This window comes from Xyrauchen texanus, chromosome 1 (genome assembly GCF_025860055.1).
Source record: "Xyrauchen texanus isolate HMW12.3.18 chromosome 1, RBS_HiC_50CHRs, whole genome shotgun sequence".
In the NCBI taxonomy this organism is placed as follows: domain Eukaryota; kingdom Metazoa; phylum Chordata; class Actinopteri; order Cypriniformes; family Catostomidae; genus Xyrauchen; species Xyrauchen texanus.
This window is the reverse complement of record NC_068276.1, coordinates 43,387,270-43,407,381: the sequence shown is the minus strand read 5'-3', so window position 1 is coordinate 43,407,381 and position 20,112 is coordinate 43,387,270. Positions and strand designations below refer to the sequence as shown.

Below are 20,112 nucleotides of genomic sequence, written 5' to 3'. Positions count from 1 at the left end.
ACAGGGTAAATTGGCATCTCGCCGCTAGCTGTGGCACTTCTTTTTTCCCGCACCCTCACTCCCTCCCACCCCCTCTTTTTTTCTGTCTCCCTTCAACGCCCCTCTCCAACATTGCGCTAATAGCCACCTGTGAACCACGCAGCCATATGATCCACTCTCAGGCCTCTGGAGTGGAGTCACCTCTGTGTTTTCGGCCTTCTCCTCCAGTGATAAATCATCATTGTTTAGCTAATATCCATTTTTAACCTCTCTCCCTGATTAACAACACTCTTCCCCCCTGGATACAAACCACTCCTGCTACAGTGCAGCTAAATACCTCGCCTCTTTTCATTTTTTCTCTCGCTCTGTTTCATATTCCTTTGCTCTCGATTTCTATTTCCTTTCCTTCACTTTTTAAATTCCAGGTCCTTCAAAGATACGACAAATAACATTTCATTAACCATGACTGTCACGTCTGTTGGTAAGGGTCACTATCAGCATTTTAACCTTCAACTGCTCAAGAACAGGCAGACAAGGCACATGCATTTTAATTAACCAATCAAAACAATTCAAAGTCCCAGATAAGAGAGGGGATGAAAGCAGATGTTATGGATTATAACGTGTCTGCTCTAAAAGAAACACATAAATATACTCATGCAAAATCACAGTGGTGATTAGGCACAAAGATACAACATGCAAATAACAAAAGCATTATGTGTGCCTACTTTAAATACTAACATGTTATTAAGATGCAAACACACTCTTGTGGAAGTACAGAAAAACTGCGGCAGAGAGAAAACCCTCGTTTCACATTTCATTTGAGCACCCCTAGTGGAGATGGGAGAAGGGAAAAAAGAGAAATCCAGTTGGCGCAAATCTGACTGCTGGTGATTAGAAATTGTCAAAATATTTGCAGCAGAGGAATTCCAACATGTGAGCGGCATGGGCTCCCCAACAAAGGACCCATCTTCCCTGAGTAACAAGAGGAGGGAATGAGCGCAGACAGAGAAGCTAAAATGCCTCAGGCTAAAGAAATTCAACTATTGTAGTAATAACCCCCGAGACCTGGCTGAGTATGTACAGCTTTTAGAGGTACATCTCATCCTATTTGTAGCCCTGCTGTTGATGTGTGTATATATACTGGTAAAAGACAGGGTGTGCATAACCTAGCTCACTTCACTGCTCATGCAATACTTTTTTTTTCCTGATTTCATGCTTTTTATTATTTAATTATTTTCTTTTTTTTACACAAGTGAAACTTCCCACTACAAATACTCGCTGGGCTTTGCCTATAATACTATAATGTATTTTTTTCATCTCTCTCCTCATTTTTCCCCCCTTTTTTGTTCCACAAGGCAAGTTTCATTAAAGATCCAATTATGCAAATCAGGTCCTGAAGAGCCAGTTGAATATGCATTATAATAGTGTACCGTAATAGTTCAACACAATATACTGCATCTGAGGCAGATTTACGAGGCAACATAACTGCTATGCCTCTGTCCTTTGGAGAAAACCTCTTGATCATAATTAAATGTGCAGGGTCCCCTCTTTATTTCTCAGTGCCGTCCATTTTAACCGGGCCGCCCTCTAGGGGACTGCTGTCCCCCACGCTCAGGGGTGCACCCGTCAGGGTCACGACCTGGAAACAGTTCAAGTATAGGCGCTGTTAAACTCCCTCAATTATCTAGGGACATCTTGTAACGGAGATCCCCTGCAATACACACAGACCACCCAGCTATCACAGCAATCTGGCAACTATTTTTGGGGCCTGTGCACCACTGCAAATATTTACCACTATTTTAACAGCTCAGATTAGAATGCGAAACAGCATAATAGCATGTGCTTACAGCCAGTGATTGACAGGAAGTTGCTTGTTTGTGTAAAGCCCCTGTCTGCAGAGATGGCATAGTTGTAATTTTGTGCTTCTCACCAACTCAAAAAAAGCCATCATGTCAGATGGTGTTGTACAGCACATAGGAATTAGTTGTTGTGTTGTTTTTTTTCTTATTAATTAATAGTAAATTTAATAAAGGTTACTGCAGTAAGATTATAAATGCACTCAACCAAGTTGAGATGCCAGTCTTAAATTAAAAAAGGACAGATGGAGTGGGGTGTGGTCGGGTGACTAGGTGTACCTCTCTGAAAAAAGAGCGAGGACATAGCCGAAGGCTGACTGAGTTTCCCAAGGCTATATAAACCTGCTCCGATTCAACACTTTCCAATGACCACATATCCCACAGCATTTCTATATTCCATCTCTCTTTCTGAGCTCAGCAGAGAGGGAGAAAATGAAGAAACGAGAGACATACTCTGTCCCAGAGGAGAGAATTATGAGAAGGAGAGGAAAAAAAAAACTTAGTAGGATACAACCCGTCTACACACATCTGTTCAGCTCTGTCATTTGTGCCTGGGCTAACTTTAACTGTAACGTATGCTTGTCTCCCATTGCTCAATATTCCTTGAAGCACCATTTGTCTATCTATACTGTATATTTTCCTCATGAAAAGTACCTCAGGATGGAGTAGAGCAAGCCGTACTACCAAAGACCCTCATCGCTCTCTTCTTTCTCTCTCTGTAGACAGACAGACGCTCCTTCTGGTGGCACCCTGGCATGAGGCAGTGGAGACAAGATCATCTGTCACCACCTCATCTGTCAGGGCACTCTTTATTCTTAGATCACAAACTGACTGACGTCTGTGATTAGCCCGCTTAAAAACTTCCACTCCTCTACCCCCTCTCTTTCTCTCGCCCTCCCTCTCTTCCGAACAACTACGAAAAGCCTTACAAATCATCACTCATTTCTAAGTGACATGTGCATAACGAAATGCCCTTATTCCACTATAATTATTTGTAAAATACAAAAAGTTGACATCTGTCATTAACTGAACATTCCCATTTATATTATGTAAAGTAGCATGCTGAACTATGTCTTCGGCTGTACACACCCGATATTGAATGACAGGGAATTATGTGCTTAATAAATTGGACAGGACAGGCATAGGAGTAATGTGAGGCACTCTTTTTCTAAATGTACTTTCAGAGAGTGGTAGATTCTATAGCAATCCATGGGACCACACCCAGAACTGTACACAGCCATTAGGAACATAAGTTTGAAGAACAATGCCATTCATAACAACAAAAAACAGGGAGGTCGCATTCTTTAAAAATTTAGTTTCAGTCAATTTTGTTCTATTTAAAAAAAAAAAAAAAGTCCCCCATTTGGATTTTAACTGTCATTAACAAAGATATATTACCTCTTTCCCTGAAGTTAGCATAACCTTCCTCATCAAGGTCTCTAACAAGCTTAAACACTGCCTAAAGCTACTTTGTTAACCCAAGAGCATCAACGTACAAAACCCCAAACAAATATATGTGACACTCTACAGCCACGAAGGGAAAGACTCTAGTCTTCAGAGCTGGAGAAGAAGGGAATGAGGGTGACAACGGGATGGGGGTGTGGAGTTGGTGTCTCCACAGCACATATCAATTAAAACCTAAACATCACGGCCTTGCCTGCCACACAGTCCCCTTAGAGTTGCCTGGCTATGGCCCGGGCATCTGGAAGACAATTTCCTCCAATTAAAAAGAGCGGAGAGGCATTTAAGTGTGGAATGGCTGTTTGATCAAGTCTCCAAGGCTCAAGCACAGATCCAGGCAGCTAAGCTGGAGACTGACAGGCCTGGAGACAGAGAGGGTTATAGAGAGAGAGAGAGGGTGCGGTGGCTGTGAAGTGGTCTCTCCTGCCCATTGGCACTGTCCAGCCCTTAGCCATATAGCGAAGGCTGGGGAAGTGCACCTCCACACACCAGGGTTAACGGTGACGGCTGCGGCATGCACACAGACCTGGGGACACACTAAAGCTCTCGGATGCTGCCAAGATGTGCTGCACAACACACACTTTCCTTGCCAAATGAGTGCAAGACGCATATGTAAATGAGAGCGTACACACCAGGGAGGAGACATTTTGATAGGATTGGCTTGGTCTGTTTAGCCCCATCGAACTGCTATTGCACTGGCAGAGTGTATTCACAAGAGTCTTCATAACACCCCCTCTCTCGCTGCATTTAAACGAGTTTGATATTTTTCCTTCCCAAAAATAATTAAAAAATATATATATTGTCTCAAAGATATAAGGCCGAGTTCTTGTGATTGCAAAATCTTTAAAAAAGTTTGTGCCCTGGCTATTTTTATTAGTTATGTTAATTAGTAAAATATTTTTAAAATAAGGTTGATTAGTTGATTAACACAACAACAGCCAAAAATAATAGTTTAGGCTGAAAAAAATTGTCAACGTTATAATTAAAATAATAATAATATTGTTTGCAGTTAAATTAATCAAATATTTGACTTAACTTAAATTCCAATCGTTTCTGAATTATAAACTCATGATTCTGAATGTCTTCCCTTTTCGCTGTCCACATTAATCTAACATACTTTTTTTTATTGATAGATTTATTTATTTTAATTTAATTTAGTATAAAGGAGTATAAAGAGTATATCTGCGGTCATGTCAATGTTGGCCTTTCAAATGTCCAGGCTTATTCTGAAAAGAATGTGTGACTTGCCAACATCACAATATCATTTGAAATCAGATTAAAATGAAAAGAACTGACAAAATGTCTACGCCCAGACACTATTACAGATATAATATCTGTTAAACAATGATGGTACATCTGTACCGCCTGCTATTTGTCCCTTTCAATGAACAATGTATATGAGGAAGAAAAAAAGAAGTAATCTCATTTCAACAAAAAATAAGGTCAAAGTTGAACGTGTGTGTGTGTGTGTGTGTGTGTGTGTGTGTGTGTGTGTGTGTGTGTGTGTGTGTGTGTGTGTGTGTGTGTGTGTGTGCACCATATCCTCTCACTTCAGTAAAAGTTTTGGGTCACCTCATAAGGTGCAAAGAAAAATCTGCACCTGTATCTGAAGGCACTGGACAGCTAGTTAATTGTATCAGGTTTATAAAGACCCTTTATCTAGGACTGCAGAAGCACCTGAAGTGAGCGCAATAGATTGGTAGGTCATGCAATGTGTCATATCATAATGCTGACCCTGAGAATGTTTCAAATGTTATTATTCGGGAGATTTGTAAACTTACAAAATATGCGCAATACAATGCGTGCTTAGTTATTTTATTCAGTGTAGATAAGCGCATATGACGTGTAAAAAAATATCACACAAAATAATGCCTACATAGGCCCTATACATTTCATCTTGAATAATTCCCGCACTCCCGCGCGCATTTCTCTCCCAACCTTCAATCCCAACAACTTTGCTTTACTTTTTTTTCCAATACAGCCAATAATACATAATTTCCCCAAGCGACAATGTTCGCAACAGTCGTTAAAATCTGCATTTTTCTGCAGATAAAAGAAAAAAAAAGGTTTTTAAGTCTGATATAACATTTAGCCCTCATTTGTAGAATGCCATCATAAGGCTTCAGTTCATAAGAGGTCGATCACAGCACAAAATGGCAGGTCTCACCGGCTCTTCCATCTCACAGGTTTTGACACATGGCATGCACCGGGTAACTTTGATCCTAATTCTCCAACCGATCTGTGTTCACGTCTGCTGAAATCCTAAACGCAAAACCCTCGGGGCTGAAGTGTGAAAGTTTGAGCAGAGATTGGAAAACAGCAAACTTTCTTACAGCCCCATGCATGGCCAGCAGTCGCAAAAATAAGTCTGGTGCGCATCACTTTAAAGCTTTAGTCCAGCTTACAATAATATTGCACAATGTGTTTTATACCTCCTTAATAAAGTACAGCATATGATAGTTAAATTAAATAAGACGGCGTGTTTTTAGTAAATAAAACCAGCGTACAATGGCTTCCAGTAAATGCTCGCGACATGAAGCTGTTTTACTATCCCGTGCAACCCACAACAGCGTTAAAGACAATTAATAGTTCATCTTTTTCAATCACATAGCAAAGATGTTTGATTGCAATGATACACAGACATATTTCGCCCAAGCTGACTTCTGACTTCTAAAGCGAATCGAGAGAAACCCATCCTGGTCCAGATCTAGCCACTTCTTACCTTTAAATGTATCCAGACGTCCTGCGTGTAGCTACAAGATGCGGTGTGAAAGATTGTCTTCATTAAATAACGAAGCATGTCCATATACTTGAGCAGATCATTTTCTTATTCTGCTGAGGGGGTTTAAGTGGACACATACGCACGCGCTTCGAACCTGTTATGATCGCCCTCTCTTCAGTCCTTTTCCCAACTGTTCCTCGCGCATCCCGAGTGATGAAAAGGCGCCTTTAATTTTCTTCGCTCAGTTTATTCGCAATACAAACGTGTACATTGATACCGTTCGCCCATCATCACAAGACATTTCTCTCATCTTCCCATTCGGACTGCCCCTATCTGGACGGTGAAATGCATTGTACCGTTAAAAAGACACACACCATTGTCGCCCATTCCCAGAGAGCGGATAGAGTCTTGCGGCATTTGATGGGACTAAAAAGCTTGAACCCTTGATGAAACAGCCCCGGTGCGCAGAATATAATCTCTAATCGTCTGTTGTCCCCATGCGAGGGTATTCAAAGGCGGGTTTCACTCCATCATGTCATTTTATTGACCTTGACTTCCCTGTAAACACTTATTAAAATCTGTCTATCCTCACTCACATTGTCAGCCCCGTTATTCAGACGCGCCGTAATTGGCTTTGATGCCTGTCGCCTTTTAAACAACACTGTCGGGGGGGAAAAACACACACAAATACCATTCAAAAATAGACGTTCTTACCTTTTGGGAAAACTATCTGAAGTCTTGTATCCTCGGCAAAAAGTCCAGTGAGATGAGCGGAGAGCGCGCGAGCATCAGTCAGTGTAAGAGAGAAGTAATGAGTGATAAAATGACGCTCATCTGCACTGTAACCTTGTGGCGTATTTAATGTAAATAAGCCGGTTATGTTGCACACGATCGCGCGCACACACATACATACAAACAGAGAGCGGTCAAGATGGGAAGCGCTTTTTTTTTCCTCAACACTCTTCTAATCTAACGCGTCGCGTCGCACAGGAGCGCATTTTTATAACAAATGAGTAAGCTTGTTTGTAAATATGATATGGAATTGCCTCTCAGCGCGTAGCCTTACTAACAACCTCACTCTTCATCACAGAATGAGGAAAAGGGTCCAGACACCGGTCGAGACACTCGCTTATAGAGACGCGGGAGAATGTCCTCTGAAAAGGTAGCACTTCGGTGAGGACATGAAACTTTTTTGGAGCTGAACTTCAGCGGCAGTACAGAAGCGCTCAGGCCGATGCTGCTTTAAATGGGGATGATGTTTGATAGATTGAGAGGTAGAATGATACAATTTTACATGCGATGTCCCCGCAGTTGACAAAAAGTACTCATTCAATAAACTCTTTGTAGTGGGATTATATAATGACTATATGGGTGCGCTTTGGTGGCGGTGGTAATAATAATAAAAAACAGTATCCAGTAGAACTGGTTATAAAGAATGCAAGTGCATGTGACTGTTCGTGATGAAAAGGACACTGATGCACGAATGCAGATGGATCGATTAGCCTACTGATTGATTATTCAGGATATCGAAAAATCGTAGCACATATCCAGGTAAAAAAAAAAAGGAAAAGATGCAGTCAGTTAAACAAAATAAGCTTACTTAAAATAGTCTACTCTACCTAATTTCACAGTTGCTTTTTCCCACAGAGTAGAAATGTTGAGCCCATAAAATTATGATTATAAAATATATCTAAAATAATATAAATAAATTGTAAAAAAAAAACTTAAGACATAATAGACAATGTTCACACAGTCCCTTAGCATTTATTTATTTATTGTTCAGTATTTTATTTTAGTTTGTATCATTTTATTTATGCATTTAGCAAGTACACTTTTTATGCATTTATATTTTACATCAGGACTTATCTGAAGTTTTCATGACTGGTTTCTTTTAATTAGAAAAACTAAATCAATTAGACTGATTGTGAATGAATTTTGTACTAGGATGTGACACCTAATTATTTAAGCAAGGAAAAAACAGTTACTCTTAACACAGTTCTAGTAATGACTTTAAGAGAGGCTGATTCCTTCCTTCTTTTTCTCTTTCACCATGCAGTTGTATGTTTGTGATGTTTAGTCTATTCAAAGGAGCATTAATCGTTATTAAACTCCAGAGGCAGAGGCTTGCCTTCTCTTTATTTTCATTCCAGACAAAACACATGTTTTAAAAGATAGCACATTCATTATTCACTATGAAAATCAGATTCCCATGCTGCCCCCTAAACGTGCAGGAATTCAGCCTGCATTTTCCAGTCTGATGTGTATGAAATTCCTTTTTGAACAAATTCCAAAATAAAAGTTGTGCCTCTAAAGAAATTAGCATAACCATCCCATCAATAATATCGCTTTCTCTATGGGAATGATAGTGAAAGCAGTAGGGGTGTTCCTTTACTCAATTCTTCATGGATTCTCTGTTTCTTTTGAACTTGTTATAGCAAGTCAAGTGATTCTTTATCGGTGACAGGCCTGACAATACACGATGAGGACGGGAAAGCAGGCCAAAAGGAAGTTGCCATATGGACTTAAATATGCACTTTTCTAACAATATAGGGCAGAGGTGTCCTCACACAGAAGTGTGTTTATCATTTATTTTTAAATGCTTGGTGTTACATTTAGTTGAGACATTTGTTGTGGAAAAAGTAGGACAGCTGTTGTTGAAGTGAATCGCTCATCTGTGTTTCTTACCTGTTTACTTTTTCGTGGCTTTCATGCAAACAAACAAATGTGAATGCGTTCGGTTTGGTTGGTATCCATTTTATGGATTTTGGTGGAAGAGACAGATAATAAGGTAAAATTGTCACGTTGTCTGGTGTGTTTGGAAGGGAAGCATTTGAGATTGATCATTTTGTCTCTGCAAATATCAACTTGTAACAGGAATCAAAAGGTCGAAAGATCCTGATGGCTCGAATCACGTGACTGCACACTGCCCATGAGCAACAGGTGCACGGGGGGAGAGGGGAGGGTTCAGAGCATCCTTTCTTATTTAATATTTACTTCTATTGTTCTTAAAGGTATGTAGAGGAGACAAGGGCTAGCTGTCACACAGGGAAGTTGTCACAAAAGCTACAGTATAGTTTTGAGTCAAAAGTCCAATTATACAAATGTGTGTTTGTCACAATCATGGTGAGTTTGTCCAGTTTGTTCTGTGTGTGTTTTCCCCTGACTCGTGTGTGTGTGTTCAGGTGTCGCTCGGTGAGCATGATCAGCGTTTCTATGGAGATATTGATTGCGTGGCTCGTTGATATTTGTTTACCTCCTCCCTTCACCTGGGTATCACTCAGATGGATTGTGCGCATCCTCTGCCCACTGCAGTCTGAGCTGTGCCTTTTTCTGCATCATCCCGACATATACGGATATTGACTTTCAGTTGCATTTAATAAACTGCTGTTTTTGTTTTCTCCGCACTTGGGTCTCCTGACAGAACGAACTGGCCAGTGATGGACCCAGTGGATGAAAGCTCTCTCTATATGGCAGTCTCTCAGCAGGGGACTCTTCTTTGGCGACAACAAGACCAGATTGCCGCTTCCAGTCAGGCAGAGGAGGCTTTGGTAGTGCAGATGGCTGAACTGACATCTCTGGTCCAACAGATTTGCCTGCCCCCAGTTCCGATCCTGGTTACACGTCAGAAAGCTTCACTCCACTCACGGCAGTTCCCGCTACCTCAGCCCATCCAGAACCCGGCAGCTCCATATTCGGGTGAGCCTGAAACCTGTTGGTCAATCCTCTCAAAATGTTCCTTGGTTTTCACTCCCCAACACTCTTCCTTCCTGTCAGAGGCCTCCAAGTTAGTGTTTGTCATCACTCTCCTTTCTTGTAAAGCCTGTGAGTGGGGAACCGCTGTGTGGGACGCTGATCATCATTGTTGCCACACCTTTCTCCTCTGAACTCCGGAAGGTCTTTGATAGATCAGCTCAGGGCAGTGAAGCGGCCAGGGATTTATCCGATCTGAAGCAAGGTACTAACTCTGTTTCCGAATACTCCATCCGGTTTCATACCCTCACCGCCTCCTGGGGCTGAAATGAGCAGGCCCAGTGGGATGGTGGATTCCGTCAAGAATGAGATTTATGCCTTGAATCTTCCCTTGCGGCTCAATGACCTCGTGGATCTGGCCGTCGGAGTGAATAATCGGCTCAAGCTCTGCCGTTGACTTCGTCAACCACCACTGGTTTCCCACATGTCACATTTATCAGTTCCATTGAGTGCCCCTACTGAGACAGTTTCTGAACCTGAGCCTATGCACATCGGTAGGATCAGGCTGCCCCTGAAGAGAAACATCAGCACCTCACTTTGGGGTTTTTCCTGTATTGTGGAGATCCTGGTCATCAGTTAGCCACCTGTCCAGTAAAAGCCAGTATTCACCAGTAAAGAAGGGGTTACTAGTGAGCTGACTCTGATGAGCAAATCCCCCAAACATCACTCTCTTCTCTTGGCCAGACTTCAGCATGGCACCGAACAATGGGACTGCTCCATGCTGCTGGATTCAGGAGCCGAGGGGAATTTCCTGTATGTCAACCTCGCCATGCTCTGGAAGGTACCAGCTGTGCACCTCCAAGACTCCATCACTGCCAGCACCTTGAGTGGCACAACACTGGCTGAGGTCACCTACAACACTGTTCTTCTCACCCTCGCAGTCTCTGGCAACCAGGTAGAGCAGCTGACCTCATCAGGTCGCCATCCTCGCCGTTAGTGTTGGGACACCCATGGCTGGTAATGCACAATCCTCATGTTGATTGGGCTGAAAACACTGTGCTTACCTTGAGTTCTTTTTGTTTGTCCAATTGTCTTTGTTCTGCTGTGTTGTCTTGTTCTGTGTTGCAGGATGAACCGATGGACTTGGTGGAGGTTCCGGTAGCTTACCATGACCTGAAGGCCATGGTCATTCAGTCCCTGGCCACGACCCTTCCTTCTCACTGTCCGTACAACTGCGCTATTGAAATCCTTCCTGGCACTTCTCCGCCTCTGGGATGTCTATATTCACTCTCGGTTCCAGAGAGGGAGGCCATGAACAAATGCATCAACGAGTCTCATGCAGCTGGTCTCATCTGACCTTCCTCTTCTCCGGCAGGGGCAGGGTTCTTCTTCGTGGTGAAGAAAGACAGGTCATTTCATTCCTGTATAGACTATCTGGGATTGAATGACATACTGGTAAAGAATTGTTATACTTTGCCGTTGATGTCTTTGGCCTACAATCTCTTGCAGGGAGCGACCGTCTTTATAAGGTTGGACCTACGCAATGCTTATCAGCTTGTCCGGATATGGGAAGGGGATGTGTGGAAAACAGCTTTTAACTATTTTTGAGGGTATTTTGAGTACTTGGTGATGCCTTTCAGTTTGGCCAATGCCCTGGCTGTTTTCCAAGCAAATGTTAATGATGTGCTCAGAGAGATGATTGATCAGTTTGTCTTTGTTTATTTAGATGACATTCTGATATTCTCCAAGAATATGCAGGATCATGTCCAGCACATCAGGCGGGTGTTACAGTGTCTTCTGGAAAACCATATATTCATCAAGGCGGAGATGTGTGCCGTTGGTGCCGTTCTTGGGGTTCATCATCTCATCTGAGGGGATTAATTTGGTTGGATTAAAAGGTGAGATCCATTTCTGATTGGCAAACCCCATACTCCCGTAAGGCCCTGCTGAGGTTTCTGGGGTCCGCCAATACCTAATGCTACTTTGTGAGGGTTTTCAGTGCTGTCACCACTCCTCTGACGGATCTTACCTCCACCAAGTCTGAGTTCTGTTGGTCCTCGCAGGCGAAGTCTGCATTCTCCAAACTTAAGAGTGTTTTTTATTTGGCTCTAATTAACTGACCTGTCATGTCAGTTTGTGGTAGAGGCTGATGCATCAGAGGTCAGCATAGGGGTGATTCTCTCTCAGCGGTCCCTCTCGGATTGGAAGATGATCCCCTGCACGTTCTTTTCCCACCGTCTCACCCCTAGCAAACGGAATTATGATACCGGTAACCGAGAGTTGTTGCCGGTCATGTTGGCTCTGGGCAATGGCGTCACTGTTTAGAGGGCTTGAGGGTGCTCTTTTTGGTCTAGACAGACAACAAGAACATTGAGTATTTCTGCCAAGCTAGATGATTGAATTCTAGACAGGCTCACTGGGCACCTTTTCAGTCATTTCATTTTTCTTGTAATGTTGGGCTCCAAAAATACCAAGCCCGACACCTTATCCAGATGCTTTGAAGCCAGTAATTTGTTGTCCTGCCCTGACACCATTCTACTGTCCTTCATAGACCCTGGTCCCATATTGCTATGGACTTTGTCACTGGGCCACCTCCCTCCCATGGCAATACGGTAATATTGACCATTGTGGCCTGGTTCTCGAAGATGGCTCATTTTATGAGGGGGGGGGGGGGGTAATGTCACAATCCCGTTGAGTTTGCCTTGTGTGTGTTCAGGTGTCACTCTGTGATCAGCGTTTCTATTGAGATGCTTATGGTGCGGGTTGTTGATATTCAGCGCACCTGTCCTTAATTGTCTCTTCCTACTTATACCCTCTCATTTGTGCTGTTTTTTGGCAGTTCATTGTGTGTGATTGTGAGTTACACTCACCTCCCAATTGCTTTCCTTGGTTGGTGTGTTTGTGTGTTTTCTGTCAGTTTGTTCCTCTCTTCTCCAGTTGGTTTTCCTGTGTTTGGAAGTGCTCTGGTGTTTACCTCCTCATTTCGTCTCCACCAGGGTGTCCCTCAGCTGGATTGTGCTCGTCCTCTCCCCACTGCTGTCTGAGCTGTGTCGTTCTCTGCATCTTCCCCAACATATTTGGATATTGACATTCAGTTGCATTTAATAAACTGTTGTTTCTGTTTTCTCCGCACTTGGGTCTGCTGTGCTATTTGTACAAACCGTACAAAACCCTGGCATTCATTTGGGTGAGGATCACCTATATACTGAATTTAGATATTAACCAAAATTATTTTATTTCAGGTCAATGGTATCTTAAATCTAACATTGGAGCAGGGGCGAAAATTTCATCAAAATGTTGGGGGGGACAATAAACATAACAATTCTCAAGAGATATTTTTGAAGGGGACACCAAGGTTTTTTTTGTTGTTGCCCCGTTTGCATTTGTATTGTTTTATTTCTTAAACAATTATTTTAAGAATATATCATTATATTATTTACAATACACATATTTAAATGATATTTTAGGGGAGACAACCCTCAGATAGGGGGGTCCTGACCCCTCCGACCCCCCCGCGATTTCCGCCTATGCATTGGAGTAAGTTGTCCAATGTGTTTTATACTATATTGTAATTATATAAAAATGTATGGATAACAATTTTTGTTAACCAAAACCATAATTAGATTTTTTTATTTTTTTAATGTAACCTTTTACTTTTTTGATATTTCATGAATTGCTTTTGTGCTCTTTGAAAAAAAATTCCTCAAAGCCTATAGTCCATTAAGACTTACTGCATATAGTTTGACAAAAGGTCAACATTTGTGCAATTATCTTTTTTTTCTTCTTCTTAAAAATCTTAAGGAACATGCCTGTTTAGAATTTGACAAAAAAAATAAAACAACTTTGGGAAATATTGACTGGAGTAAAAAGTGTGACAACTAACCCATTGTGATAACTAGCCCCAGTCTCCCCTATACACATAGTCAATAAAAGTATATTTTATTGTTTATTTTCTTTCGTGTTTGTAAGTACCAAAATACTACACATATATACATATACTACTCATATTTTAAGTGGTAATGGTGACTATATAGGCTACTGTACATGCACATTTAATTACTGTATTAATACATACACATAAACAATCAAAAGTGATTTCTATTGTGTTTTATTGTTTCTTATTCATAGTTTGTTTAGGTGTGTCTATTTAACAATATAGGCCTACTCCATTGATTTCTCACGCAGTATTGTTGAGACAAGTAGGCCACTCCTTTTGCATTACTGCATTATTAAGCATGATATTATTTTTGACATTGAAAAAGCTGTTGTGGCCAATACATTGCAAACCCAGAGGGTTTTGATGATACTATTAGAAAAAGACCACACACATTGAAAGTAAATATTTGAAGACATCAAAGTGAACACAAACACTGTGCATTTTATTTTCAGTACATAATTATAACAGATAAAGTGTCAAGAGTCACAGTAAAGATGACTGAAGGTTTAAGCAATTGCTGGAAAAGATAAACCATGTCATAGTTGGGTATGGTAGTTTTTTCAAAATAAAAACTTTTATAACAGGAATTTAACTATAAGTATATCTGCACTGTGTCTGGTATCTTTCCAAGAGAGTACACTTCTATTAACAGACATGCGAGTGTTCAGAATTCAAAAAAATAAAATAAAAATGATGATGTTAGTTCTCTCAATCTTCTTGGACTTTTGGCCCTGAATGTAGCTATTTAGCATCTTTTAGCAAATGTCCAGGTAATATACAAGTTTATTAAATTAATTCAAAGGAGCAATTAGTCTATTTATTGTATGTCCAAGTCCAACTGGTGTACTCCTAATCAGTCAGAAAGAGAGAGCTAGATTGGGAGAGAGTGTCACTTTAAGTCAAAGCAAGTAAATGACTGCATAAGCATTTTACCCAGGACCAGTCAGATGGTTTAATGCTGTGCCTAGTTTATATCTACATACAAACACACTTGAATGGTTTTCTCATATGGAGAAAAAAAAAAAAAGGGGGGGGGTTGCTACATTACTTTTTAAATTGAGTTTCTCTGAGCATAATCTGTTCCAGGTCTTTGATGAAGAAATGTTCTCAAAGTATCACAGTGACTGATTTAATGAGAAGGGAGTGAGCACAATTTCAAACAATCTGATTTTCTGAACCTTCTGTGACTCTAAACTTTTAGAATTGCACTTAAGAACTGCATCAATTACACTTTAAAGTATGACATCGACTAACTAGGAGCACTAGCTAAACAAACACACGCTATGGTGTATTTACTTCATATCCTCTCATCAAAATCTGATACATTGGTCCCTTATGTGAGCCATATAAAGCTCTCCAAACTCCATTACTGTTTTCCTTTCTCCTGATAGGTGGGGTGGAATACATGTGTGGCAGACCTAAAAGTCTAACGATGCTTTAGTAAAATATTGCAGAGGCAAATATTTAGAGCTGAGTTCTTAGTTTTCAGCGTTTCTGTGTGATGAGACAAAAGAGGAGGGAGAACGTTTTCCATACTCTCCAGGCCACAGTTTAGACAATGCATCTGAATGCATCTCCAAATCCCGCCCGCCGTTGATGGACTGAGAGAAGTGTATAATATCTCTGAGTGATAACTGGACCAATACTAATTTACATCATCTGAATCAATGTCTGGCTTGGAGAAAAATATCTAAATGAAAACATCTGACTCAAATTGATTACTAACAATGTTGAGCATAAGGGATTTAATAATGATTACTGCATGCTTACAATATCCAGGGCAGGCCATTTTGAGAAACTAACACTCTTATAACTCAAGTAAAAGAAGACACGGGCATGTTTTTATGTGTGTAACTCATATGTTTGTAACTCATGTGAAAGTTTGCTGAAACAAGAAGAACAACATTTGGAAAATTAAGTTTACTAATCAGAGTCTTAACTTCATTATAATTTTGTCTTCTCTTAATCATAGTCTTGAAACTCTGAAAAGAAAATATTTATCTTTGACACAAGGCTTAACTTTTAATTTCTCATTTTATAATGAGAAAAAAAAAACCTTAGCATGTACACCAAGCTCAAACACAGTGCACCACCTCTTTAAGGTCTATATTCTGTGAAAGCGAGCCATCATATTTTACTATTACCTATCAATTGGTTTCTAATCAAGATAATGAGGCGTCTGCCGTTTGGTGACAGCGATCTAACGGCCTCCATGGGAGCATTAAGGAGCCTGGGTTATGCTGTGGGCCGTTAACTACCTACAGGCGCTTGCTAATGGCTGCAAATGACCTCCTCAGTGGCTATTAGCACATAATTAGAACCTTGCAGACCATCAATGACTTCCACCGGACATGCGTACCTCATCGGTCTTCTCCTCCTTGCTCTCCCACTTACAGTTTAATGGTGAGATTATGGTTAGGTGCTGGGATACGACCACAACTGCTGCATTAAGTAGTGTGGCTTGAATGCATACAATGCTACTTACAGCAAAACTGCAATGCTAAATCACTGCAAAAGGCAGGTCATTGTGACACTGTGACAACAAATATATGTACCTTGAAATGGATCATGTAGCTGCAGAGCTCTTCGACTACATCCGTATGTTTACAAACGTAAATGTTTGTCACTGCAACTAAAAGGGATTTCCTATGTCAGCTCTTTTAACAAGCACTGACCGCAGCTGTTGTTCACCTACAGTATTTGGCCATGTGCTGAGACAGTATAACTGCAAACTGTCACAAGCAAATAGTGAAATAAAAATGCTAATTTAAGCTAATTTTAAATGCTAATCGTTCCAAAATTAAAATAATTTACTCAACCTCACACTTCTGAGAAACAAAACCAAAAATATTTTAAGGAATGTTGTAACACAGTTAAAGGGAAAGGAGGCGAGAACTGGCTTGACAAAATAAACAATATTTTAATGATCAAAAAACACACAAATATAACCACACACAAGGCAGCTGCCAGTAATTCTCTCTTGAATTGTCATCTCCGGCCACCCTTATCCCTCACGCGCCCCATCAGGCTGATTGGGGATCGGGCGTGTGTCGTTCCATCCCGGCTCCGCCCTCCTCTGCTCTACAAATGTATATGAGGTGTTTTTGTCCATACATTGTAAGTCAATGAGTCCAAACATTTATGTTCCAAAAAGGACCATAAAAGTAATCCACACTAGAATTTAATCTGTATAGTCTGAAGCAATACTATCACTTTATGTGAGAAACACACCAAACTTTTAATAATTATTTATTATAAATCTTGACATCTGGCCCAAATGGAACACAATGCAGGATTCAAGACAGTGATGCTTTGATGCTGCTTGCAGTTGCATGGTACTTCTGGTCTTCTGGTGTTTACCATCAAAGTTTTAGTGACTGCGGTACATTTAAAAGTATCAACCATAAAACTCAACCTGTGATTATTACTGTATTTTAAATCACATCTGCATTTTCAAAATAGCCCAACTGTGCTTGAAAACTGTGAATGTAGCAACACTGTGTCTGGCTCCTGTACAGTATGTGTGCAAAGTGTGGGTGTATTGTATGTTACTAAAGTGGCACAAAGCACAATATGCTATTTTTCTGAAAAATAAGTAAATGCCCCAAGAGTTTTGAGAACCACGTCTAATCTTGGGGCAAAGTCTAAAATCAGTTCCTGCATTTACAGTTTGGGGATTCTACCTGCAGATGATATTAAAGATATATTAATCACTTTTAAAGCCATGGCTTGTGTGTCAGTAGATTAATAATAATGATGATAATAATAATAAAAAGTTTATGTTGTATAGCGGCTTTCCAAAGCTCACGAATACTTCCAGAAAATAAGCATAAGACATAACACAGAGAAACATATAACGTTCGAATAAGTCGGACGAATAAGTGGAGGGTGGTCTGCTGAATTCCTTTTTTTATTGGGCAAAATAATTTCTAACTGCAACCCTGCAGAGAACAATTTCAGAATTAAATTGCACTTGACCCAGCCCATTATCACTTTGCTCATGCAATTTCAACAGCCCACTTGCGCCTAGACTTAGCACATGACTGCACAAAAATATCAAAACTTCATGGCCATGCGTAAAGGCCATGGACTTTGCGTGTAGAGCGGAGCACTTAAGACATAGCACTCTTAAGCTTTAAAGAGAAGCACTATTCACTGCCATTGTATTGAAAATGCAAACACATAGATTTTCATGTTAACATCTCCTTTATTGATCTGCATAAGAAATCATATCAAAGAAAGTAATTTTTGTTAATACAATGTAAGTCAATGAGGTTCAAAACTTTGAAGCTAAAGGACATAAAGGGACCTATTTTAAAAAAGGACTCACATGTACCATAAAAGTAGTACATGTGACTATGCATCATATTCCAAGTCTACTGAAGGCATAAGATTGGTTTTGGTGAAAAACAACTTGCAATTGGAGTCATTTTTCAGTTACAAATGTGACATCCGTTTTCCTTTGCTAAGTGCATAAAAGAAGCTTGTTCACAGTCACACACGTTCACCTGATAACTTGACAAGAGAGCCAATTTGAACGAGCTTTCTCATAGCACTCATGAACTGGTTTGGAATGACACGTGTGTAAGTAAATGATGGCAGAATTTTCATTTTTGGCTGATATCTTGTGTGAAAAAGTAACAAATTCCAAAAGGAGAAATCACTGTAAATATCCAATATGCCACCTGCTATCTCTGCCCACCGTCAGTGCTGTATCTGTCCTAGCCTCTTTTATGATTATGATCTATTGTTGTGGATCATGCCAAGCGTAAAGTGCAATGCACGGCTACACCGCACAAGTGGTTCAGTCACACCGATCTCTGTGTACACTTAGCAATACTCTCCAGTTACCCAGAACAAAGACCTGCTTTAGTGGGTTAATGTCAGCTCAGGAGCTGTGCCGAACAATAGCAGAGCGAGAATAAAAAGAGGAATGCACTGTTTTGTAAAGAAAATACCGCATGGCACATCATTGTGACAGCAACTTCTAAAATAATCAGCAAATTATCTCCCCTCACCTCAACAGTTATGTTTGTCATCTGTGAAAACCACAGATTTTGAAAAGTATGAAAAAACTAATAGGATGGATCTTTCTAGGTCATCAATCAGCCTTGGACAATGAAATCTAAAAAAGCTGGAAAAAAAGCTGTGCTTCAATGGCTTGTGTTTTCTTTCCAAGACTACGTTTTTAAAATTTAAAACACTTAAAAAAATATTTAGTTAAGTGTTCAGCATACTACACGAGCCAGCAGTTTGTGCTGTGGAGGTCTCTCCCTCATGCAGGGAACAGCTTCAAAATCTTCTTACACAGAATAAAGAATGTGAGACAGCATGGTCAGTATTGCGCTTTCTAGAGGCCAGAGGCAGTAATGCAGGAGACTCTGAACATTTGTGGGCAAAAAAACCCAATAGACAGCCATGAGCAGAGGTCACTCACTCTGTGGTCACAATAACCTCCTGCTTTCTGAGTCTCCCAACCCACAGATACCATATTAAATGTGTTCTCATTTGCACGAGTTTGAATCATTGCCGATACTGCTACCACCATCCCCTCTCTCCCTCTCTCTCTCTCTCTCTCTCTCTATTTCTCTCTCTCTCAGACATTCTCAGCTGAAGCAGTCCCTGAATTAATTTGTTTTAATTTGCAGAATGTAAACTGAAAATATCTAGTTTTTCTTTGTGGAAGTGCTAAAGAATATCTCAGGCGAGTCTGTTTCTGCCCCATATTCATTAAATCTGTGTTTGTGTTTTTCTTTTTTATATAGTGTAATATCATTAAATACATAAACAGCTCTCGTCTCAGCTGCATCTGTGGTGCTTCCCTCTTCACAGTGTGTCATTCCGCAACATTCCCATAGTGTTTGTCCTGTGTTGTCAGAATGCTGCCAGCCACTGCTGCTACAATGTCAGGCCAGTCCACTGCCAAAGAGCAGGGACCATAGTGGGTCCCAGTTATCCGCGAGACAACGGGGCTGTCCAAAAATAACCTCTTTCCCCTATTTCTGGACTGGTGGACCCTGTCCATGGGTAGTCCACCTCTATAAGCCCATCTGGCAAGAGGACAAACAAAATCTTGGTTGTTCTTCAGTCAAAAACCTTTCCTCAGTGAAAAGAGAACCACTGGAAAAAATTGCTTCACCCTGTCATCAATTTCTCCAAGGCAACCAAAACCCTGGACATAGTTAATCAGCGAAAGAGCACGCCTCCAAAATGCCATTCTTCTGTAACAGCGTTAGGACAGAAGTAAGATTTACAGATCACTAATGTTCCAGAGTCCTCTGCATAAAAGTATATACAAAGGTTAATATTGTAATAATATCCTCCTGGAGGGCATTGCAATCATTATCTCTCCAGAGATATCAATTAGAAGCACTTTACATCAGGTAATGACAGAGATTCCGGTCCAAAATGACATTACTATTATTATCATCATCTATATTCCCGTACTGCCCATACAAGGCAAAAAG

At 40.6% G+C, this 20,112-nt stretch overlaps 1 protein-coding gene across 5 annotated transcripts in view; it reads right to left on the bottom strand.

Annotated features, from left to right (window-relative positions):
* LOC127651699 (zinc finger protein 536-like) overlaps positions 1-6,820 on the bottom strand; it is a 217,589-nt gene extending 210,769 nt beyond the window's left edge. For 2 of the 5 annotated variants that reach the window (XM_052137659.1, XM_052137688.1), the window contains exon 1: positions 6,733-6,820. The gene's annotated coding sequence lies outside the window, so the exon portion shown is untranslated. Of the gene's footprint in view, positions 1-6,018; positions 6,406-6,732 lie in introns of those variants that run through there. The other 3 variants (XM_052137664.1, XM_052137671.1, XM_052137679.1) reach the window with 2 other exon arrangements.
* Between the last annotated feature and the right edge of the window lie 13,292 nt (positions 6,821-20,112).